The sequence below is a fragment of the Callospermophilus lateralis genome, chromosome 8, assembly GCF_048772815.1.
Source record: "Callospermophilus lateralis isolate mCalLat2 chromosome 8, mCalLat2.hap1, whole genome shotgun sequence".
NCBI lineage: Eukaryota > Metazoa > Chordata > Mammalia > Rodentia > Sciuridae > Callospermophilus > Callospermophilus lateralis.
Window position 1 is genome coordinate 69576071 of NC_135312.1, and position 25995 is coordinate 69602065.

The following is a 25995-nucleotide window of genomic DNA, read 5'->3' on the forward strand; positions in this document are numbered from 1 at the left end:
GAAGAGTATAGATGGAAGGGTGCTGAGGAACCATCTGCTATCCACCACTCCACTTACCCCTCCTGGACAGACAGAACCACAACCTCATGCACTTGCATAAGGGATTCAGTTTTATTTTTATAAACAAAGTTACGTATATATATATATATATATATATATATATATATATATATATATATACACACACACACACACACACACATACAAACATATATATATATGTTTGTATGTGTGTGTGTGTGTGTATGCACGCATGTTTATGCATACATATATTCTCTAGGCATGTCCACTGAGGTGGTTTAATTCTAATGAAACATGAATAGCAATGAGCATTCTAAACACTCAGATGATGGTTTATAAATACCATTCTCCACAATTCCACAGAATGAACATCAGCTGATTCTGGCCTAGGGTCAGTGCACAGTTTGGATTTTATTTTTTTTTTTTGGAATAGGATTAAACCTAGGGACTCATACATGATAAACAAGCACTCTATAATTGAGCTACAGCTTCAGCCTTTTTAAAATTTTACTTTGATACGGGGTCTTTCTAAATTGTCCAGTCTGGACTTGAATTGTGATTCTCCTGTTTTGGTGTCCTGAATAACTAGGATTACAGGTATATGCCTCAACATTAAAAGTGTATGGAACTTCTAGCTATAACAAGAAAATACTCAAAGAATGAAAGAATAAGTCAAAACAGTGAAGGAGGAAGGGAACTCAAATTGAATGGTCTCCCACTGACTAAGTTCAGACCAACAGAAGTATCAAGATAAATAACAATAATAATACATTACCACTAAGTGTTATTGAAAGAGGAATTCTTGACTATTGTCAATAGAGTAAATTAAAGAGGAAATAATAAACTGAAGCTTTTTCCTCTTAGTTTCATGCAAATTATGAGATAATGGAAATAAATCACCCTTTGGTAACTATCATATTTTCTGATCTAGATAGGAGTCATGAATGGGAGCTAAAGCTGGTGAGTTGGAATATAATAAGGAGCAAGATTCTGGATTAATGTCAGAACACCACCCTTCAAAATAGTAATGAAGTGAAAAGAGGAAAATGGTGACACTGTGGTGAAATTTGGCAGACAGATGCATGACCAGGTGATCAATTTTAACATAACCTGGAGTGGGATGGAATTAGAAGGTACCAGTCTGGATGAGCCTGAAGAAACATGATGTGGTGAGGAGCACAGTGATGGGCAGCCCTCAGAGCCACTCCTGCCTTCATTCTGAGGATACCTGTCTCCTCAGCTGCTGCCAGACAACAAATGAGTGATTACACAGGAGAGGGTCCTTCTTTCTAAAAAGTAAGGCTGAAAGAGCTAGGGATAGAAAATGATCATGTGAACAGTCTGTTCTCAAATGATTCCCAAAATACACTAGTAAAAATGGATGAAAAAGGAGACACAGTAGGGCCAGCCACGGTGGCATGTGCCTGTTATCCAAGTGGCTTGGGAGGTGGAGGCTGGAGTATGTCAATATCAAAGCCAGTTTCAGCAATTTACTGAGGCACTAAGCAATTTAGTGAGACTCTGTCTCTAATAAAATACAACATAAGGCTAGGGATGTGGCTCAACGGTCAAGTGCCCCTGAGTTCATTTCCCAGTACCCCCCGACCCCAGAAAGAGACACAGTGATGGGAGTAAACAGTAGAATGTAAACAGGTAAGGAGTCTAGTGAAAGGATTATGTTCATGCAGGTTTATGTTTGAAATCGTTTAAAAAATAATCATTAATCTGAAAATTTCCTAAAGAGAAGAATGAATTTTCCTCACCATTATATGAATATTCATAAATCTTCAGGAATGGATAATTTTCCCCATAGTTATTAAACATTGGTAAGGAAAAGTTCAAGCGCTGTGTATGAAGACAAACTAAGCTTAAGGGAAAGTTTTTCATGAGGTATAAAAATCTTTTCAATTCTCAAGGTCAAATTTGGTTTAACTTCTTCTTACTAAAGGAAAGCAAAAAAGTATCCAAAGGAAAATCGAGATTCTCACCACATTTCTTGGAATATGCTTACTGTTTTGAACGGTGACTTGTGCTACCAAATACAAATAAAAAATAATATGAGTAACTCTTCCTCCATCCCATAGCCTACTAACCTGAAGTGAGCAGACAGGAAAAAGATCTGACACACAACAACCAAAAATGGGTGTCCTTTCCCACAGATACTTACACCAGAAACAACAGTCCCTGAAACTGTAAAAATTAAAGGAACTTCAAGATTTGACTGCACTTTTATTAGCCTAAGAGCACAAAACCATGACCCCTGTCCTTTGCTGAGAGGCACAACACTGAGCCTTAAGCACAACAAAAAGTCTTGAGCAGAAGTGACACTTAGGATATCCCATCACTAGTCTACTTGGAGGAAAAGATAATCTAGAGGTGTTGGGAGTGTGGCTCAGTGGTAGCAAGATGGCTCACTGTGCACAAGGCCAAGGGCTTGATTCCCAACACCAAAGTGGGCAGGGGTAGGTAAATGTACCCTCATATAAAGAATGTACTTTATATGTATTTAGCCTACACATATTCAAATCAAATTACCTTTTACCTCTTTCAACACAAAATCTGAAAGTACCAACATTTTCTTGATTATCTCACAAAACTCTTGTCAGCTTTTCATAAGTCAATTCTATCTAATCATTAACAAAGGATAAAAGCTTTAGATCCACTATTCCTCTTCTTATTCACCTGGTCAGGATTTCTTAACCAACACAAGAGAGACAAGAAGCAGGCATGACAGCAGGTATTGCCAGAGAAGAGTTCCAATCCTGCACAGAGCCCCTGAGCTCAGCCCATGAACCCTCAGATCCTCACCATTTTTCTCTCAGGCACACCCCAATACTGTCTAGCCAACCCTGTCACTTCCTTGTCTTCTGAAAGATGTTAGGCACTACTGACAGTAAAGACCACAGATGCATACAAAATGTCAAGAAAACAGGTCAAACACCTGATTTTATATAGAGGTACAACCATACCAGGACTCTTATAACCACTTTCCCAGCCTTGGAGAGTCAGAAAAAGTTGCTTGCTTACACTAGGAGTACTTATTTCCTCTAGTAAAAAACAAAACAAAAAAACAAGAAACAAGTGTTGCCAGGGCAAATCCAAATTCAGTTCCCCTCATGATTATCTCACAAAACTCTTGTCAGCTTTTTATTAGTCAATTCTATCTAATCATTAGAGGGAAGTGCAGTTCTCTAGCAATCAGACAAACATTAACAACCCTAATGGCCAGCATCTGTGAGCTCATAGAGATACAAGTAGTGAGAGGTTCCAAACTCACTGCCACTTTAATAATTAAATGACACATTAATTGCACAGTCATAAAAACAAACAAAACATGATGCAGTTCATAAATTCTCTTCAAAGTTTAAACTACCTGATAACTGATCCAATCATATCAGTCCTTGTTTAGCCTAAAGGAAAGAAAGCATACATCTATATGTCTCTGCAAATCTTGTACACAAATGCTCACAGCAGTCTATTGGTAGTAAGCAAAGCCTATAGGTCAATAAAGTGAACTTTTAAAAATTCATGCACATACCTGATATTTGATAGTATTTTTTTCTCAACCGTTCTTCGTTGGAGCAGAGAGCCACCCTTCACTTGTACTCGATAGCAGATATTATGAAAACTCAACACAGATCCTTGGGTAATTGTCTCCTGGTCACCAGCTATCATCTCAGGGAGGTCATTGGTGTGTCTTTGTAGCATTGGGATAACAACCTGGTCATTACTGGAAGACATCTTCAGAGGTTTTGCCTTTCTATGGAGGGAAAAGTAATAGTAAGTTGATATTCCACATGAAGGAGATTGTAAACTCTAGATACCAATTCATTGAAAACAAGATGGTTTTAAACTGTGCTGCAGTGAGTAAATTCTTTTCCAATGAACAAACAGCCTGCATCACTATGATAAGAATAATCTTAGAACCTAAAATGGGAGACAGATGACACTTTAAATGCTTGTACTCAAATTGGATGTCAGATAAATTCCAATAAGCAAAATAGTTGAGTATGAAAATTACCTACAACTCATAAAGGAGAAAAAAAGACAAGTGAGCCAGGTACATTGGCACATGCACACCTGTAAGCCCAGTTAATCTGAAGGCTGAGGCAGGAGGATTGCAATCTCAGAGGTCAACCTTGGCAACTTAGAAAGACCCTGTCTCAAAATAAATTTAAATGTACCTCAGTGGTACAGAACCCTTGGGTTCAATTCCCAGTACTTAAAAAAAGATGAGGACTGCTCCTGACTTCAAAAAGCATATTATGATACAGCTTCACTTCAGGGACAGCCTACATGAGCATCATAATATTCCCTGTACTTTTTTCTAATGTTGAAAGTATTCATAATGTTGCTACCAAAAAGGGCTTAGACCAGCAATCAGGGACAGGAGAAGGTTCGCTGAATTTAGAGTCCAGACTACACATATCTGTTTATTATGTACTTTCAGTCAAGTAAGAAGGTAATCTCCAATATTGTTTATAATGCAACAGATTTCATCACTAGGAAAACATTTAAATTCTAGGAAGATATCAAATTAAGTATGAAAATGATTAAGTTAATTAAACCAATAGTTAAGCAGATCAAGACTTGAAAACAAAAACTGAAAAAAGAAATCAAAATTAAGAATTCAAGCCATAAGTGGTTGTGCATACCTACAGTCCTAGCTATATGATTAGGCTGAGGCAAGATCATCATGAATTCCAGGTAGCACTGGTAGTACAGTGAGACTCTGTCTCTTATATGAAAAATAAGGGACTGTGGGGGTGTAGCATAGTGGTAGTGTGCATGCTTGAGACCATGGGTTTGACCCCAGAACAGGGGAAAAAACATTAAGCATTCAATAGCTGAGTTTATATACAATTTAAACAATGACAATGGAAAAGAATTAGTATAGTTTACTGAATTGAAGAGAATTAGTAAACTTTAGTTTTCTGAATTGAAGAGAATTACATAAGAGGATAAGGAACACAGGGCATGATGGGAAGGGTGTCTGATCTACATGTAACTAGAGATGTGGAAGAGAAGGGAAAAATGAAGCAGCATCAGTCAGAAATACTGGCCATAGTTTGGAGGTTGAAGCAGGTGGACTGCATGTAAGAGCAAGACCACAATTTTAAAGTTTAAAATGTTGGAGGCAACAGCAAGTTCAGAATCCATTTGAAAGATCTTTGTCATTCCCATCCATTGACTTTCTCTCTCCTCTAATGATCTTGTCCTTCCCACTCTGCTTCACTATGCCTATTTATGGTCCCCCTTGTCTAAACAATATCACATCAGTACCACTAAACAAAGAACTGGTAACTCTGGTCCCCTTTGTTTTCCAGTATACTTATATTGATTAAAATTCCTTTACTGCTTTTTGACATTACTTTTTCTTCCAGTTTTTAGAGGCTAGTGGCTGGACCTAAGTTTCTGGGACTCCACCACTTTGGATCTCTGGCCTAGGACTTCAGAAACAACACTTAAAGCAAGAAAAATTACAACTATGATAGTTACAACTACAACAAGCCATTTCAAGAAGTACACTTAGAACATGCACTGTTGCATGCATTATGGAAACACTGAGAGGGCTCTTCCATTGCCAATTCTCAGTCTCCTCTGCATCCTTGTGTGACACACAGGAAAGACACAGCCCTCATAAGTAAACGCCAGATAAAGCTTCTCTGAAGAGACACAATGTTATACCCTATTTTGTCACTAAACTGTGTGACAGACCATTCTGTTTTCATTATGGCCTCCTTGGTGTAACGTAATTATTAAGTGCAGAGGGCCATTGGGTCAGACCATGTCCATTGTAATGTGCTCCCTCATGGCAGCTTTCTACTCTAGGTTGTATATGATTTTGTAAACATCATATTTATGCTCACTTCAAATGCTTCAAGGATGCTTAATGACAATAAATGCAGAAACAGATTTTGCATGCTTGTGTAATTTAATACACCTTGTTTCAAAAAGAATGTGTTTCCTAAGAGAATTCCTGTATAATACCCAGTACCTGGAATAAATATGCCCAATATACATTTGTTACTATGAATCTCTATTCATTTCTAAAAAAAATAATCAGCAATTACATTTCCATCACAACTAGCACAACCAAAGGAGTGGGACTTCCCAAGTCCTTTGGAGAATACATCTCCTTGCCATGTGTCCTAGACACTTCACAGAGTTATTGGGACATGTTTGCCCAGCTGGTTTTTGGTCTGCTTCCTTAGATATGAGTGTTGTTACTCCTGCTTGCTTTCAGATTCCATTTGCATAGAGTATCATTTAACATTCTTTCACTTTCAGTCTGTGTATGTCTTTCTCGGTGAGGTGCATTTATTACCATTATATGGAGTAGGTACTAGGGATTGAACTCAGGAACATTTGGCCACTGATCCCCAGCCCTATTTTGTATTTTATTTGGAGATAGGGTCCCACTGGTTTTAACTCATGATCCTCCTGACTCAGCCTCCCAAGCCACTGGGTTTACCGATATGCACCACCAGAAGTGTATTTATTGCATGTAATACAGAGTTGGATATTATTTTTTAATCCATCGCACCAGTCTGTTTCTTTCAATTAGAGAATTAAGGCCATTTACATACAAGGTTATTATTAAAAGTATGTACTAATTCCTGTAATATTTGATGATTTTCTATTCCTCATTTCTAATCTACTCCTCTAGTGAGCGTTATTCTCTCCTATGTTCTTGTAATTCTGTATGTCTCCTTCTGTAAGAATCCTTTAAGTAATTTCTTCAATACTATTTTAGTGATTATTAATTCCTTAAGTTTATGCTTATCTTGGGAGGATTTTATTTCTTCTTCAATTCTGAAGGATAGCTTTGCTGAATGTGGTAATTTAAGTTGTCAGTTATTTTCTTTCATGTCTTTATGTACATCATTTCGTGCCCTCCTGACCTTCAGAGTTACATCTCATAAATCTTCTGGTATTCTGATAGGTTTACCTTTATAAATAACTTGGTGTTTCTCTCTTGCAAATTTTCTTCAATATTTTCAATTATTGCATTATAATTATACATAATGGTGGAATTTGTGGTTATTTTCATATATGCACAATATAGCAATATAATTTTGGCCAATATCATTCCCCAGTGTTTTCTCTTTCCCCTCTATTCCTCCATCCCCCTAGTCACTTTACTTCACTCTACTGATCTCCCTTCAAATTTCATAAGATTCCCCACCCCGAACATTTCTTTTCCTTGTTCTCATCTTTCACAAATGAGAGAAAACATACAACACTTGACATTCTGAGTTTGGCTTACTTCACTTAATATCATCCATTTTCTAGCAAATGACATAATGACATAATCTCATTCTCCTTAATGGCTGAATAAAACTCCACTGTGCATATGTACCTCATGTTCTTTATACATTCATCCATTAACATCACCGAGGTTGATTCCATATTTGTTTATTGTGAATTATGCTATTATAACAAGGATATGCATGTATTACTAGATATGATGATGCTAATTCTTTTGGATAAATGCTGAGGAGTTGTACATCTGGGTCATATGGTAGTTCAATTCCATCTCTTTGGGAATCCTCTATATTGATGTCCATACAGGTTGTACTAATTTACAATCCTACCAGCAGTGTATAAGTGTACTTTTCTCCCTACATTCTCACCAATTTTTATTATTACTCCTATTTTTGTTGATTGTCATTCTAACAGGAATGAGTTGAAATCTCATTGTATTTTTGATTTACATTTCCCTATTTGCTAAAGATGTTGAAGATTTTTCAAAATATTTTTATAGTTGTTAATGAACATTTATTCATTTATTTTTTACTTATATGTGATGTTGAAAATGGAACCCAGTTCCTTACACATACTAGGCAAGTTCTCTACCACTGAGCTACAACCCAGTCCAAAGGTGTTGAACATTTTAAATATATTTATTGGCAATGTAAATTTCTTCTTTTTAGAAATATCTATTTGATTAATTTGTCCATTCATTTATGGCTTCAACTTCACAGCTTGTTATAGGATTTTTAAGGTTTTCGATATCTTCTTGGTTCAACTTTAGTATATAATATGTGTCTAAAAATATGTCCATTTCTTCTAAATTCTCCAATTTACTGGAATGTAAATTCTCAAAATATATCCTCATGAACCTTTAGATTTCACTGATTTTTATCTATTGATTGCCTATTTTCAATATCATTGATTTTTGCTCTAATATTTATGTCTATTTTTCTGCTTAGGTTGGATAACTTTCTATTCTTTTTAAAGTTTCCTAAGTCAGAAGCTTTAGATCATTAATTTTAGATCTTTCTTCATTTCTAATATACAATTTTTCAAGCTCTCTGGGTGGTGTGGTCCTGGGAGACCCAGGAGATGCAGCACCTGGCTGGGAAAATTGCATACTACTGTGGGAGTATAGTTTCATGATGGTAGAACCATAGAGATGATGTAACTACTGGGTACCAAAGCAGCATGCACATTTTCAGTGACTCTGGTTTCAAGATGCCACAGTGCTCTAGCATTGCATTATGAAGAACAGACCACAATGTGGGTTCACGGATTGCAATATTGCAGGATTATCCTGTATCAAACCTGAAGGTGTTGGTTTTCTAATATGTGGCAACATGCAATGCATGCAGATGACCATTAGGGATAAATAAAAATTAACATGAATGGGCTCTTAAATTGGGATCCATTTCCCCTTTAGGCTATGAATGCTGTAGTCCTATGCAGCTTAATTACTTTGCCTGAGAAATTTCCAGCTGATGACTGTATCTACAAGACACAGAATCACATTGTAAATCAGCTCCAAATCCTGTAATGTCAAACAATCATTATTTGATTTATCCATTGTTTGGAGAAAGGAGATGCATGTGTCTAAACTGATTCTTTGAAGTTAATATCAGAAGTGTCATAAGATCATTTAATGTGCAGTTCATCATGTAGTGATTTGAACAGCATTTTTGAGACTCATGTCACTTCACTGAAGAAGATCCTATAAATAAACACTGCTTAAAGCACTTTGTTTATGAGCTGCTGCTATATTGGAAATGTCTAGAGAGAGCCAGAAACTCTCTAAGAAACCACAGCAGCTTCCTTTGTCAGCAAGCACAGATATCGACTTCTTACTTGTACTATTCTGTTTTAAGAGGGCTCAGCCAGGCTGTACGTGAGCATGAAAGGACTCACTGTCAATAACTCTGAAGTGTTAATAAGACATAGAAACATAGATGCTATTCAAAACTGGCCAGGACCTTAACAGAACATTTTACCATTTTAATTTCAGTGTGTTAAAAGAGGTGTCTGGAAAATGGATGTAATTCAGAGAGGAAAACAAGAGAAATGATTAAAAGGTAGGGAAAATAACAGTTTGTAGAAAAAAGGGATTTGGATTTTTCTATTCTAAAGAAAATTGGAGCTATATTGTAGTACTTGGAGATAGTACATATATGTGTATATATATATATATATATATATATATATATATATATATATATATACATACATATGCACACACACACATGCATATATATGCATATATTTATATATAGATGCACAACAAGGGAGATGTGTTCTCTAGTCTAAAACTTTGTAAAGGCAGGAAAATGCCACTAATGGTGGTAAAGATGTATTTTTTCCCAATTGTACTCTGAAAAATCACTGATCTCAGAGGCAGGACTAGCGATTATTGAGTCATTTCCACAATTAATGTTTGGTCTTATTTTGGACAAGCTGTCTCTCCCCAGATACTTATTCCTATTTCCTACCAGAGTAGTCTTATTAGCCATGACAATTTTTTCCTAATCCTATCTCAGGAATTTTTCTTTTACTACTAGTTCTTCATTTACTTAATATATTGTATTTAAATAACCTCATGTACCTTTATAAAGTATGATCCTTTGAAATTCTGCCTATCTACTTTTGCTCAGTTCAAATCATACATATCTGAACACCAAACTCCTGCATTTTACAAACTGCAGACAAAAGTAGTATTTTTAACTTGTTGGTCCACTAAATCTCCTTTCTGCCTACTCTTGCCATAGAGATAGATACACAGGCTATAAAAGTATTAGTGATTAATTCTGACTACCCTACATTAATTGAATTCTCACCTAGGTAAAGGTCTTTGACAAAGCCATTATAATGTGATTAGTCAAATAACTTTCATAAGTGGAAAGAGAAGGATTTGATTTATCTCTGATTCAAAGATGCATCAAGATCACTCTGAATAAAAATATCCATCTATGTCCACATATATAAAACATTTGTTGAATGAATGAATGGGCTGTGATTTTAAAATAGTGTCTTTAATACACAAATTACTCTCAAGCAATATACATGATGAAATGTTCATATTGGCTATTGTCCTGATTTTTACTTTTTCTGTGTGACTCCCCAGACTATTTTGACTCCAATAAAGATCGTTTTTAACATCTTTAATTGATGATCAACTACATCTTTCCTCTTCCCTTAACCATGAGCCACATCAGAAAATAAAATGGATACCATTGGAAAAAATCACTGTATATCAGGAGCTCAAGCATGATTATTTAAATAATGAATCAAAGAATCCAGTATATTCCTATAGCCTATTGAATCACCACATACTTTAAAGTGCTCTGTGGTGTGTTTAACAAATGTTTATCCATGCCCGAATGTATAATTACTAATTTAGTCTGAAACCCCACTTAGCAATTTCAGAAGGTTTTGCATTCTGATTCCAAAGTAAACTTTTAGATGAAAACTGAAATACTAAGTGATTTTTATGTAAGTAGAATTGATATGAATCCACACATTATTAAATGTTCTTATACTTCAACAGTTAATGTTTTCTTCCTTCATGGCTATTCATTTTTGTAGTAAAGCCAAAAGACATTAAGACTTTTCTTGCTTGTTTATAATGAAAGCCATTGATACAATCAAAGAAAATAGAAGATGCTTATATACAGACCTATTTGGTGTCCTGGAATATCCAATGATTACCCTGTGGGGAGGAATTCACAATGCGAAAGAACCTTTACTATCACTGCTGCCTGGTAAGGCAACCTCTCCCACACTGGCTGGAAAGATAATTTATTTTAGGGGAGAAGGTGCATGCCTGAAGCCATCATGAAATTATATGCATCTGTCAAAGCAGTCACTGAGCTGAATCTCTCCTCCCTTTCCCTTGTCCCTGTCTTCCCTCTTCTTCTTTTCCATTCTTCATCTCAGCTTCTTCCACAAACTTCACATCTTTTACCCTCTCTTAGCCGCTTTCTTTCCTGAGGTGTTGATTGTCAGCAGCTTCAGTCCTCCTGCTGGACGCACCTGTTCCTTTTGTTTCTCCTCATGTAGACAAGTTGACTAAGGAGGAGCAGGAGTAATGAAAATTATGACTGAGATCCGTCCCATTGTTCTATATCTATCTCCTGCACAGCTTGCTTCTCATGCTCTAATCTACAGTCTTAATTTAGAAACCATCTCATAAATGTTCCTGTGAATAAAAGTTTTATAGAAAAATGAAGTATTGGAAAAGTTTTCTTAGTAGAATTTCACAAGATTTATGAGCACACTTCAATCTGTTAACATACGGTGGTCTATTTAATATACCTAATTAGTTCTCTATTACTGCATAACTGCTTACATTTATTACATCACAGTATCCATAGGTCAAGAATCTGGGCATGGTTTAACTGTGTCCTGTGCTCAAGATCTCATAAATCTGCAATCGAGGTGTCAGTCAGGATTGGAGTCTTGTTGTGGCATGAGATCCTTTTCTGAACTCATGTGGTGGTTGGAAGAATTCATTCCTGTGTTATAGAAATAGGCCCTCAGTTCCTCAAAGCTATCTCCTCTACTGAAAATTCAAAACATGCCTTCTGTGTCCTTAAAGGGTACAGAAGAGCATTTCTCTGACTTCACCCATCTCTGACCTTTAGAACCTCTCTTAATGCTTCACCTAACAAGGTCAGGCTCAATACAGAAAAAGCCCATTATTATACTTTAAACTAATTAAGTAACAATTATATATGCAAAATTCTTCACCTATATCACATAACAACAATGGAGTTATAGGCATGATATCATATCACTTATATATTCTGTTGGTTAGAAGCAAGTTACAGGTCCAAGCTATACCTTAGGAGGAGAATTCTACAAGGGTGTGTACCACTAGGGTTATTTGGCAACCACAGCTTAAAATCAATGAGTTCAATAATCTCCCTCCACTTTGCTAGCCATCCTGGTAGTAACTACTCTTTCCCCTAAAATACAGCAATTAATTCTGTAATAGGTGGGTTGGGTTCTTTGTCTTGCCAATTCAAAGAAAGATTTCCAAGGACAAGCAGAGGGTAGAGAAGTAAGATTTATTTAAAGCATAGAAAAAAGGCTCCATTAGAACAGGAGGGGTCCCATGGGAGGGTGCTGTTGGCTGTTCTTTGCCTGGGGGTTTTTAAAGACATACCTAATGCCCTAGCACAGGTGATAGGTGGAGACTTTGTTAATGAGGGATGCTAGTCTGGACTAATTAAACTCTTCAAGCTCTGAGTTTAATGAGCCAAACAGAGGTGTGTAAATTCAATCCCTTATTTATGTAATTAAGAGAATTGGTCCAACTTTGTACTTTTGCACATCTGTCAGGGAGAAGCCACCCTTCATGTAAGGGTAGATTTTTGTGGGTGGCCATTGCAACAGGTAAGGATAACTAAGGAAGAGCCATCATGGTTGTAGCTATCAGGGTTAGCAACAGGATATTCTCATGGCCCAATGTCTCCTTTCAGAATGCCATGGTGCCTTTTCCTCTTTCCCTATTCTGAGGACCTTAACCTATCTGCCTTGGAGAGTCATTTATAAAAATTTTCTTCAAGTACCACTTGAGCTATACACTTTCCTTCTCCTAATCCTCATCATCAACCAGAAAAAAGAACTATTTCAAATCAGAAACCGTACATGCAAATCCCTGCTTTCTGATCTCAGACTCTTGTCCATCATGTTCCTCATGCCTTCACTCTATCCATAACTACTCTTTAACTTCAGAGAGGCAATGGTTCTTCAAGGGTTCCATTTTCTTCCAGATGATCAGCCACCTCTTGGTTCTCTCATTTCCCTAACTAGAATCCAATCCCTGGATATTACCTCAATCTTGCTCTCACCAATACCTTTAATAACTTTAGCCCTAGTATTTCCATTGTTTCTTTCCCTCATTACCCAGCCTTATTCTTTTCAACCTCTAGGCTGCTTAAGATTGGTGAAGATAAATCAATCACACAGGTCTTTTAATGTCCCTACAAACACATAGTAGTCAAAGCTCTCAATTACCTTAAATCTTCAACTTTTCTGCCTGAGAATATTATAGCTCAGTTGGTAGAATGTTTGCCTAGTTGGAAAAGGCCAAGTTTGATAATGAGCACTACAAAAAAAGTTTTGACTTTTATTACTCTCTCCTACACCCTTCAGAGGCTCCATGTATTTGATATCCTATTCAAGTATCCTACCCAATTCCCATAATTCAATGGTGTTATTGGGAAGTGATGGAAACTTTAAGGGTGATGCCTACAGGAAGAAAGTAGATCATTTAAGAAAAGATCCTATATGTCACATAGAAAAGTTAAAGTCTCAAATAGCCTGATTACCCTCTACAAAATGTGTCCTAACTGAACTTATTGCCTGCCACATCCTCCAAGATAGTAATTATCCTGTTTTTCTTCAATACTGTCCCTTTCTCTATTTCTTTCTTCCTTCCTTTCTTTCTCTTTTCTTTCCCCTTTCTTCCTTCCTTCCCTCCCTCCTCCTTCCCTCTTTCTCTTTTTCTTTCTTTCTTTACTTTCTTTGAACACTTTAATGAATGAAGGTACTGGATCTCACTTTCATCTTCATCTTGTCTCCCCATACTTACTATTATGGTAATACTACATATAAACTCAGACAGGAAGAACTAAACTTGGAGATAAAACCACAAAACTAATTGTGTGCACAATATTTTAACATGAACAAAGTGATGATTTGTGTTTTCCTACACTTCTATAAGCTACCTGAGGACAAATACTTGGTTATTTATTTTTGTTTTTGAGAGCACCTAGTACATTTTTGCATGTGATAAATGTTCAATAAATGTTTGGTTCCATTATAGTTAGTATTACTATCAGTATTTGTCTTTTTCGTGGGGGTAGGGACTGGGGATTGAACTCAGATGCACTTTACCACTGAGCCACATCCCTAGCCCTATTTTGTATTTTATTTAGAGACAGGGTCTCACTGAGTTGTTTAGCACCTCTTTTTGACATTGGCTTTGAACTTGTGATCCTTATGCTTCAGCCTCTCAAGCCACTGAGATTAGAGGCATGTGCTACCACTCCTAGCTTATATTTGTCTTTATATATTGATTGATGAATATATACATATACATGTATATCTATATATCTTTATTTATTTATTATTGTATTTGTTTTTATTTATTTATGTGTTCTATTTGACACTGTAAGGACACTGTAAGGTTTGCATCTGGAAAATGTCCGCACTGAAATCTTGAGACCAAATGCAGGAATGTTCAGAGGTGGGGCTTTGGGAATATGATTAGATCATGAGGACTGTAACCTCATCAGTGCATTACTCCACTGATGGATTCATAATTGGATGGCATTATTGGGAGGTCATGGAAATTCTAGGAGGTGGGGCCTAGGTGGAGGAAACATATCAATGTAGGCATGTTCTTGACTAATATAACATGCTCCTAGCCCCTTCCTCACTTTCTCCCTCTGTTTTCCAACTGCCATGAGGCGAGCAGATCTATTCTATGTTCCATACTGTGATGTTCTGCCTCCCCACAAGGCCAACCAATCTTGGAATGAAATCTCTAAAACCATGAGTCAAAATAAATCCTTCCTCACTTTAATTGTTTTTCTCATGTATTGTTACTGTGGCAGAAAACTGCCTAACACAACAGCCCCCACAAATAGAAGGTAAGTTCCACGAAGAAAGGAAGACTTTCTACCTGTTACTGCTATATCATTAGTTCATTCTTAAATGTGTGACATTTAACAGATAGTTGTTAAATGAATATATAAAACTGAAATAGTAGGTGCTTAATCAATTTAAAAATACATTTTGGGACCTGTGTAGGTTAAAAGTGAGAAAAACTCAAGTTAATTTTCTTTCAACTAAGCTTCTTTTTCCCCATTTACAGAGAAGAAAATTCTGTTCAAGGAGAGTATATTGTAGGGCTTGAAAAACATCCATCAGAGTAGTTCTACAGGCATTAGTATTTCTCTCTGGCTTTTTTTTTTTAATCTAATGCAGCATTAAAAAAAAAAAAACATGTCTTGTTGAATGACACAAAGCATTATCCAAAGCACAGGGGGGTGTCTGAGAAGGTAGGTTTAGTAGCATTGTAATATGATTACATTGTTTTGAAATTCATTACTTTTTCATCTGAATGAATATGAAACCCAGAATATTAATACAATGAAGACTGGCAGTTGATGACCCTACAGAGGCTGCTCCAAGTTCCTGATAAAACAAGGACAGTGGTACTTCCAAATCTCAGAGTTGTTTGTAGGTGTCTTATTTTTAATCAAGATTTGTAAGTAATGGTGCATGAGCTGTTCTCTGGCCATTGTTATTCAACACCATCACCTACTATTGTCTGCAATCTTAAATGGGCTGTCTCTTCAATGAAACCTCCCCTTCCCATATTCACAGTATCTGGAGAATCAACAAAGTATGTAAAATCAGCACTTTACTCCATTCTTGAGAAGGTGCTCCTTTAGACATGATGAGAGCCCCTTCCTTCTCCACAGCTCCTCAGACAATTTATAGCCAATTCTGCACTTGACTTTTACAAATACCATCTTCAGATATAACAAGACTCCCTGGGGTTGAAGGGTGAAAAGGGGTTCAGAGGAATGCCATTTCCTTTTTTGATGCCTTGGTGCCTGAGTGCCACGTGAAAGATTTAATACCAACTCTATTCCTCTGATGCATATGACAATATAATATCCTCTAATTGCATCTGTTATGTCTTTGTACAAAGAGGAAAAATATTCTTTGCAGCAGGACTACAAAATTACACATATTACAACTGAATATTCAGGTATGAAAATAGATTTTCTTATTTGCTAGGGAAAAAAAGCAACTGGAAATTGTTTTTGTTTTTGTTTCATGTTTCACATAACATGGGGCTGAAGGAGAAGGACTTGGTAATTTTACAGGTGTCTTAAAATACATAGCTCATGGATATTTGATAGGAATACTTCAGCACAGTGACACAAAAGTTACTTCAAGTAAACAATGGATAAATCCATGTTACCTCACTTTCAGTAATATTACAGACAAGTTAAAGGCTGATGAATAGCTTTTCCCCCCTTTTAACAGCATCTATTTTTCTTTTTACCACTTTTGGCCATCCAAAGTTGACTAGAGCTGTAATCCATCTACGTGCTATTTACTTTAAGTGAATTTTGTAAGTATGTGAAACATCTGGCTTCCTATCTGTCCACATATGACCATTTGCATGTAAGGGTAGGACCTATGCCATTTGCAAGCTGTCAGGCACTATGTGGTCACTAAGTAAATTTAAACTAAGTGCAATAAAAATGGCTATCAATTGTTAAAGAGTAAAATAATTTATTAAGTATCTGCCTATCTTCCATTGTGATATGACTCATTTCTCTTACCCTTACTTCCAAAGAATAATAATTTTCAATAACCAATAATGTCACAGACCAACTGATAATTGGTGAGGGAACATACAAACATTTCTTTCTTCTTTTTTTGGTAAATAGGATGCTGCCATGTTCATAAGACATGCCTTTCCTCCCCATGGAAATACCCTTGCTCAATTTTTGTTGTGGAAAGGCAAGTATCAGCTCTTGTGTCTATATGCCCAATGTGGAATTTTATCCTAAAACAGACTAACCCATCTGGGAATGGAGCTTACCCTTTTAGTCTCACAAAATGTGCAGAACCAACAAATCCAGTTTAGGGCAACACCCCCAACATGCTCTTTTTCTTTGCCCACTAAGTCACTAAGCATTAGTGTTTATCTTGGGCTTAATAAAGCATCAGGACAGACTAAGTGACAAATGCAAAATGTAAAAACTTTCTCAAGTAATAATTAAAATCATGGTTTTCAGTCTGTATGTGTAAGAATACCAAGTAATAGTCTCAGAAAAATAGAGGATAATGACTACATTCATCTTTAGATCTTTCCTCATGATTTTGTCCATAAGTAGTGATTAAGTATAACAAATTAAGAAGATACACACTCACAATATAAATTTTACATTATTATTCAGTCCACTGTAGAACTCTGGGAAATTCAGTGGTATCCCTACAATTATCATCATCAAACTGTGATACCTAAAAGGAAATGTTACATTATTTTGTAAAATCGTTTCATGTCTTCTCTTGACCTCAAAAGGAAAAGTATGACCTCATGTGGTGGTGCACACCTATAATCCCAGAGATTTGAGAGGCTGAGCGAACAGGAGCACAAGCTCAAGGCCAGCCTCAGCAACCTTGTGAGACCATGATTCAAAAACAAACAAAAAAAAAACTGGGGATGTGGCTTAGTGGTAAAGTATCCTTGGTTTCCTCTCTCATTACCAATAAATAAATAAATAAATAAATAAATAAATAAATAAATAAATAAATAAAAATACAATAAAATAAAAAAGTAAAAGTATATCTTTTGCATTCTGTATAAAATCTTTCAAATAAACATTTCTATCTAAATCCACCTCTCTACTGTTGACTGTATTGCTCCAAGAAATAAGTGATAAGAATGATGTTGAGACCTCAAGTTTTCATGTCTTCCACTATGTTCAGGCCCAGACAAATCAATACAGTAAACTCAGTGCCCCAACATCAATATATTCTTGGTGCTTTCTCTTCTCCCAGAATCTTATTTCTGACATTTTTCCCCGTCATTTGGTTCACTTGTCTTATAACAAAATCCTCACATCAGCTGTCAATTTGCCACACTGACAAGAAAGTAAAAATGACATATTTTTATAGCCAGGGAAATTAGAGACTATCAAGGCCCTCATTTTAAGCTTGTTATTAAAGTCTAGAGAGCCAATGCCAGTTAGTAACCAAGTCAAGATTAGAAAACTGTGTCCCCTAACCCCAATACCAACATGGTATCAGGGACCATGTAGTCATGTATAAGCAAGTGTAACAGCAAATTAAATGTCCTACTAATTCTATTATGTCAAAATCATTTATTTATTTAGCTTTGTTTTAGTCTAGAATATATATATATATATACATATATATACATATATATATATATATATATATATATATATATATATATACACATATATCACGTGTCCATTTGTCTTCAGAATATTCTGCCAGTTTCTGCTAATAAATCTGAACTGCCCATCAGCTGTTCCACTTTTTCAGTCAACATATAATGAATGCCTATTGGAATGTGTACTAGGTACTGAACATAAATAACATATACTTCACACTCTGAGAGAGATTTGAAGAAAAGAGAGCAGGAAGTGCTGTAGTTTGTGTTTTAAAGTAAAGAGTACAGAATTGAAAGAATCAATGTCTACTTCATTGTCTTTTTTTCCTTAACAGAAAATATGTGATCTTATGTTCAGTTGGAGTTAGGTAAGATGCACCTGGAGATTTAAGGAAAGAGGAGAATTTGTTTTGAAGAATGAGAAAAAATGCATTAGACATTATGGGGAAATCAAAGAATTATGAAGAAAAAATGATGTTTTAGTTTTGCTTTCAAACCTGGAACAGTACAAGACGAAAAGAACTCTGTCATTGTGACATCTATTATACTACTCTAAGTCCAAGTATATGATTGTATAACAAATGTGTTTTTTAAATATTCATTCTAATTAGTTATAGTAGAATGCATTTTGACACATTATACACAAATGAAGCACAACTTCTCATTTCTCTGGCTGAACATGGTACAAAGTCACACCGGTAGTGTAATCATACATGTTTGTCTCATTCCAGTGTCCTTCCCATCTCCACATCCCTTCCCTCCTCTCGCTCCCCGCTGCACAATCCAAAGTTCCTTTATTCTTCCCTGCCCGCCCTCCATCCTATTATGTATCCGCATCCACTTATCAGAGAAAATTTTCGGTCGTTGGTTTTTTGGGTTTGGCTTATTTTGCTTAGCATGATATTATCCAGCTCCATCCATTTATCTGCAAATGCCATAATTTCATTCTTCACAAAGGAGTTTTTAAAAAGCTTGTGAGAGTTCATTGAAATGCTTAGTCATTAGTTAGTTATTTAGATCATAAGCAGATAAGCGAGAAAATGAAATTTAGAAGATTTGTCAGAAGTAAAAGAAAAAAGGATTCAAAGGTATATAAATCAGTAAGACCTTCAAGGAAAATTTCAGAAAGAATTAGAAAAGAGTGTGATAGAAAGATAGGTAATTGTGGTCTAAGAGAGGAGGATATTAGAAGTTTGATGATGACAAATTATGGCTTTGAGAATCACTCACTGAGCTGGAATAATGGTGAAATACATTTCAGAAAATATGAGAAACTGTACAATAGGGCATGAATAGGACATTAATGTGACCTGGACATATCCTCAAAACAATAGAAACACAATGAGGGACTCACCAGAGGGTGGATGTTGGCTAGAAGAATAAGAAAGCAGACTTATTATTTATTTGTATAATACATTGTTTTAGTATGGATGTGAGGTGTCGCCCAAAAGCTCATGTGTGAGACAGTACAAGAAGTTTTAGAGGATAAATGGTTGGGTTATGAGAGTCTTAACTCAATGAGTGAATTAATTACCTAATGGCATTAACTGGTAACTGAAGGTCAGTAGGGTATGATTGGAGGAGATGGGCATTAGGTCATGCCTTTGGAGTATATATTTTGTATCTGGTGAGTGGAGTTTCTGTCTCTCTGCTTCCTGATCACCATGTGAGTTGCTTTCCTCTGCCACACTCTTCTATCATGATGTTTAGCCACACCTTGAAGCCTGAGAAAGAGACAGCTGTCTATGGATAGAGACCTCTGAAACTGTGAGTCCCCAAATAAACTTCTCCTCCTCTAAAGTTGTTCTTCTCAGGTCTTTTAGTTAGGGAAGTGTAAAAGCTGACCAATACAGAGATATTGTCCTAAACACTGAAATATGTGCTAAGCAATAGCTTATACTTTATAAATAAACAAGTAAATACATGAACAAAATATTTGAAGGTAGTGATAACCGATATAAAAAGAAAGAAAAGTAATGACGTGAAGAGTGGCTGGATGAAGGACACACCAGTAAAGGAATAACTTAAAGAGGTGGAATTTGAGCTGAGACACTAGAAGGAGCTAGTCTTGCTGAGATCCTGGGAAAACATTCTAGGCAGAGGTTAAATATGTATAAAATCTCTGAGATAGGAATGAATTGATATGCTTAAGAAAAAGACAAGCCACCTGGCTGAAATGCAATGAATGAAGCAGAGACTGATAGGATGTAAGATTAAAGAAGAAGTGAATGTCTAATATCTGGGGCATTATTGTGCATAAAAAGGAACCTAGGTGCCATTCTAGGTACAACAAGAAATTGACTTCTAGTGGATTCAATTAACTTTACTAATGGTAAAGATTATCAAATAGAAGTCATAATCTCAAAATGGCATACAAGAATCAAAAGAATGCTCTGCCTTCAACTGTTTCCATGAAATTAAGTCAGAGAAAGTAGGAAGATATAAGGAGACAGAGGATTAACAATCAATTTGTTTCTCTATAACCTTCTTTGATATAGACAGCAATGAAATAATCAGTGAGATATCAAGGTAATAAATGAAGACAACAAACCAAATTAAAAGTCAGAATCAAGACTTTATTTACTGCATAAGTATACAGTAAATACAAAAATTAATTAATTAATTAATTAATTAAAAGGGGAACAAAAGTGCCAGATTCCCAGTGTTCATTTCTCTTACAGAACAGCACTGTGTGAGGATGAAGAGATACATCACATACAAGGAAAATGATCTCATTGCTAAGGAGCCCCAAATAAACTATGAACTCGAGAGAGAATTTCCAAGAGTGGAAAGGCACAGAGTAAAGTGCCTTAGCCAAGGACCTGGAGAAGGAGGCCTTCACATGGAAGCCTGTGGGCTAGGAATATGGATGCTACGTGTAAGTATAGCTGGGCCAAAGCAGGGGATGGTTGTGGGGTTTCTCACTGAATGCCAATCTCTGCAGAAAACTAGAATGCACTGGCTGTAGGGACTGTAGCTCCCACTATGGGGCCTGAAGGCAAAGCTTGGTGAGGCCTGAAAGAACAGACAGAGGATTTTGACTGAAGTAGCAATTCTCAGAGATAAATCTACTGTTCAATGAAGATGGAATGGTAGAAGGACTCTTCTGGAGGAAAGCCTGAGACATGAGAATGTGAAGAAAGGAAGTAAATATGCAGTGATTATGTTAGTATGATGGTATCTCTGAAATGTACTCTTCCTGGAAATAAAAGAAAGACTGTTTGTACCAAAGAGGTCTGCTGAGTATAAGACCCAAACTTTCAGTGACCCCAATACATTTCTTATTAAGAAGGAATTTTTCATTTTTGATTCTTTGTCATTAGAACATTTGATGGAAAGTGCTCAGTTAAATGAATTAATGAATTATGATTTTGGCCTCTGTAATACTTCTCTATGGAGCCTTTAAAATGATGTTAGTAGAGTTAGCAAATGAGGCAGGCACGTAAAGTAAATGTGTCAATCACTCAGGTGTAAAACATGAGGATAGGAAAAGGAGCACCTATGACCTACTTAAAGGCAAATGAAAACAGCAATAAAAACCTACTATTCTAACAGAGGAAGGTAGACTTGTGTACCTTTTCTGTTTGACATTTGTCATCATAGAAATTTCTTGAAAGATAATTTCTAAAAACAGCAGAAAAATAAGAATTAAAATAAAATCTTATCATACACGTAGGTTTTCCTCTATTCTTCAATTACTAATTGATTCATTCCTTCATTCAGTACTTTTTGTGTCAGCTTTAGGTAAAGTACCATTCTAAAGACTGGAAAGACCACTATGTAGAATCTAGACAACAATCTCTGTTCTTACAGATGTTATATTTTAGAGATATAAGAGTTAATTAGCAGAAATAATTAATAGAACATGCTAGATGGTGATATAAATAATAGATGAATAAACCATGAAAGAATAGAAATGGAAAAGTTTATTAGGTAAAATAAGAGTTTTCCATCTTATATAAAGTGGACTAAGGAAACCTCATTGAGAAGATGAATTCAGAGAAAAGTCCAGAGTTTAGGGGGCAAGCTATGATATTATCCAGTGTAACAGGGAGGGAATGGCCAGTACAAAGCTTTGAAAATGGAAATGAGTGGCATGTCTGGGCAACAGTAAGAATGCTCTAGTAATAGAAGCTGAATGAATGAAGGGTGGAGAAGCAGAACAATCAAATAGAGCCAGGAGGGGACCAGGTCATGTATGGCTTTGCATGATCTTGTAAGCATTCTAGCTTTTAACATAAAACAGCTGAGAAGCTCCCTGGAGGGTTTTGAGAAAATTTGATGAGATCTGACTTGTTTTAATTCTTTGGTATTAGACCAATTCAGGGAAAATGCTTAATTCAATTAAATGGATTTATGAATTATGATTTAATTAATGAAACAGGGAATTATGAATTAGGATTCTTGTAGTTTGGTATGAAGATTTGTGTGCACACAAGTAGTAGCAGAGAGACTGATTATGATGCTATTAAAATAACTCATGCAAAAGATCAGTTGTTTGGACATTGGTAGAGGTAATAGGAACTAGTTATATGGAAATGTTTTGAGGGTATAATTGACTTGCTGATAAACTGGATATAGACTGTAAATAAAGGAGAGGAGTCAAAAACAATGTCAAGCCCTCCTCCCCTTTTTTGTACATTACATATTTTAACATACATGTGGTCTTCTGTAACAGGATGTTTCTGTAATGATGTGACCTTGTCTCTGGACTTCAGCAGCAAAAGCCCATAGACAATACAATTTATTGTGACTTAAGATCATTTTATCTCAAAGAGTACTGTACATATTCATAACTAGCAAACCAAAGTTTACTCTTTTCAATTGATTTACTATTGCTAATTGAAAGTCCAATTGTTGTCAAATTTGATGTTTACACTTTGATATTTTTATGATGTAATTCTTACTAAAAATTTACAAATTTCCGGATGTTTCCATATCTGTAAGGTAAGTTCATTTTCCATAATAGTAACACGTACTGAGCATAGAAGAGAACATATATAAACTTTGTCTCTTAATCCTTAACCCAATCATGCTCCCTCAAAATGAACAACATGCTACTCTTAAGGACATAGATTTTGCTTTAGTATTTGCTCACAAAAACAATACCTTTATGGTTTTAAGATTTAAACTATTATTATCTTTCCTTTTTGGAATACTACTAATAAGAGGATAGTAGAAAATGTGCTGAGGTAAAAAACAATTCTCAGTAAAAAGTCAGATCTGGAGTCTAGTGAGGATTGATCCTGCACAGATGATGTCTCATTATGAGTCAAATATGCAAAAAGGAAAAAAAATTAAGAAATAGATCACTTTGAGTTGAGTTTTGTACATAGTGAGAGATAGTAGTTTATTTTTATTTTGGTGCATATGGATTTTAAGTTCTCCCAGCACCATTTGTTGAAGAGGCTATCTTTTCTTCAATGTATGTTTTTGACACTTTTGTCTATATTTATGTGGGTTTATCTCTGTGTCCTCTATTTTGTACCTCTGGTCTACAGGTCTATTTTGGTGTCAATACCATGCAGGTTTTGTTACTATAATTTTATAGTATAGATTAAGGTTTGGTATTGTGATGCCTCCTGCTTCACTCTTTTTGATAAGGATTGCTTTGGCTATTCTGGGTCTTTTATTTTTCCAGATGAATTTCATGATTGCTTTTTCTATTTCTATAGGGATGATGCCAAGATTTTTCTTGGAATCACATTAAATCTGTATAGCACTTTGGGTAGTATGGCCATTTTGACAATATTAATTTTGCCTATCCAAGAGCATGGGAGATCTTTCCATTTTCTATGGTCTTTTTAAATTTCTTTCTTTAGTGTTGTGTAGTTTTCATTATAGAAGTTTTTCACCATTTTTGTTAATTTGATTCCCAAGTATTTTTTGAGGCTATTGTGAACGGGGTAGTTTTCCTAATTTCTCTTTCAGAGGATAAATCCCTGATGCATAGAAATGCTTTTGATTTATGGGTATTGATTTTATATCCTGCTATTTTGAAGAATTCATTAATTAATTCTAGAATTTTTCTGGTAGAGTTTTTTTGGATACTCTAAGTATAAAATCATGTCATCATCAAATAATGATAGTTTGAGTTCTTCTTTTCCTATTTGTATCCCTTCATTTTCTTTTGTCTAATTGCTCTGGCTATAGTTTTAAGGACTATGTTGAGTACAAATGGAGAAAGAGGACATCCCTGTCTTGTTCCAGTTTTGAGAGGAAATGCTTCCAATTTTTCTCCATTTAAAATGATGTTGGCCTTGGGTTTAGTATAGCTAGCTTTTACAATGTTAAGATATGTTCTTATTATCCCTAGTTTTTCCAGTGTTTTATACTTGTAAGGGTGCTGTATTTTGTCAAATGCTTTCTCTGTATCAATTGATATAATCATATGGTTCTTATCTTTAAGTCTATTGATTTGATAGTTATATTTATTAATTTCCATATGTTGAACCAACCTTGCATCCCTGGAATAAACCCAACTTGGTAATTGTGCACTGTGGACCTAGGAATTAGCCCAAAGACCCTGTGCCTAACAGAGAAAAAGGAGGCCCAAATCTTTATCACATCAAATTTGGCCCTGAGTTACTTAACAAGACTCCTAAAGCACAGAAATAAAATAAAGAAATAATAAATGGGATGGACTCAAAACTATAAAGTTTATTCTTAAAAAAAAAAACAATCAATGAGGTGAAGAGAGAGCCTACATTTAGGGAGCAGATTTTGACCACAGGCTCATCAGAGCATTAATCTCTAGAATATATAAAGAATTAAAAAAAATTTAACAGCAGAAAAACAAACAACCCAATTAGTAAATGGGCTAAGGAGCTGAACAGACACTTCTAAAAAAAGATATACATTCGATCAACAAATATATGAAAAAATGTTCAACATCTCTAGTAATTAGAGAAATGCAAATCAAGACTACTCTAAGATTTCATTTCACACCAGTCAGAATGGCAGTTATCAAGAATACAGACAATATAACTGTTGGCAGGGATGTGGGGGAAAAGGCACACTCATACGTTGCTGGTGGGACTGCAAATTGGCACAACCAATCTGGAAATCAGTATGGAGATTCCCTAGAAAACTTGGAATGGAATCACCGTTCAACCCAGTTATCCCACTCCTTGGTCTATACACAAAGGACTTAAAATCAGCATACTATAGTAGTGTAGCCACTTCAGTGTTCCTAGCAGTTCAATTCACAATAGCTAAACTGTGGAAGAAACATAGATGCCCTTTAATTGATGAATGGGTAAAGAATCTGTGGTATGTATACACAATGGAATATTACTCAGCATTAAAAAAGAATAAAACTATGGCATTTGCAGGTAAATGGATTGATATCATACTAAGTGAAATAAGCCAATCATATAAAACCAAAGGCTGACAAGGGGATGCTAATGCATAACAGGCGGGAGGGCATAGGAAAAATGAAGGAACTTTGGGCAAAGGGGAGGGAGGGGGAGGGAGGCTGCACGTGGGCAAAAAATATGGTGGATTGAGATGGACATCATTACCCTAGGTACATGTATGATTGCAAATATGGTGAGATGCTACATCATGTACGACCAGAGAAATGAAAAGTTGTGCTGCAATTGTGTACAATAAATCAAAATGCACTCTGCTGTCATATATACCTAATTAAAACAAATAAATTAATTAATAGAAATAGAGAACTTCTAAGGTTCTTCAGGCCAGATATGATGGTACATACCTGTAATCCTAGCAACTCAAGATTCTGAGGCAGGAAAATTGCAAGT

The 25995-nt window shown here is 35.7% G+C and overlaps 1 pseudogene; it reads right to left on the reverse strand.

The window, feature by feature from the left end:
• Window positions 1–13864, reverse strand: part of LOC143405708 (broad substrate specificity ATP-binding cassette transporter ABCG2-like) — a 31332-nt pseudogene extending 17468 nt beyond the window's left edge.
• Window positions 13865–25995: the final 12131 nt, after the last annotated feature.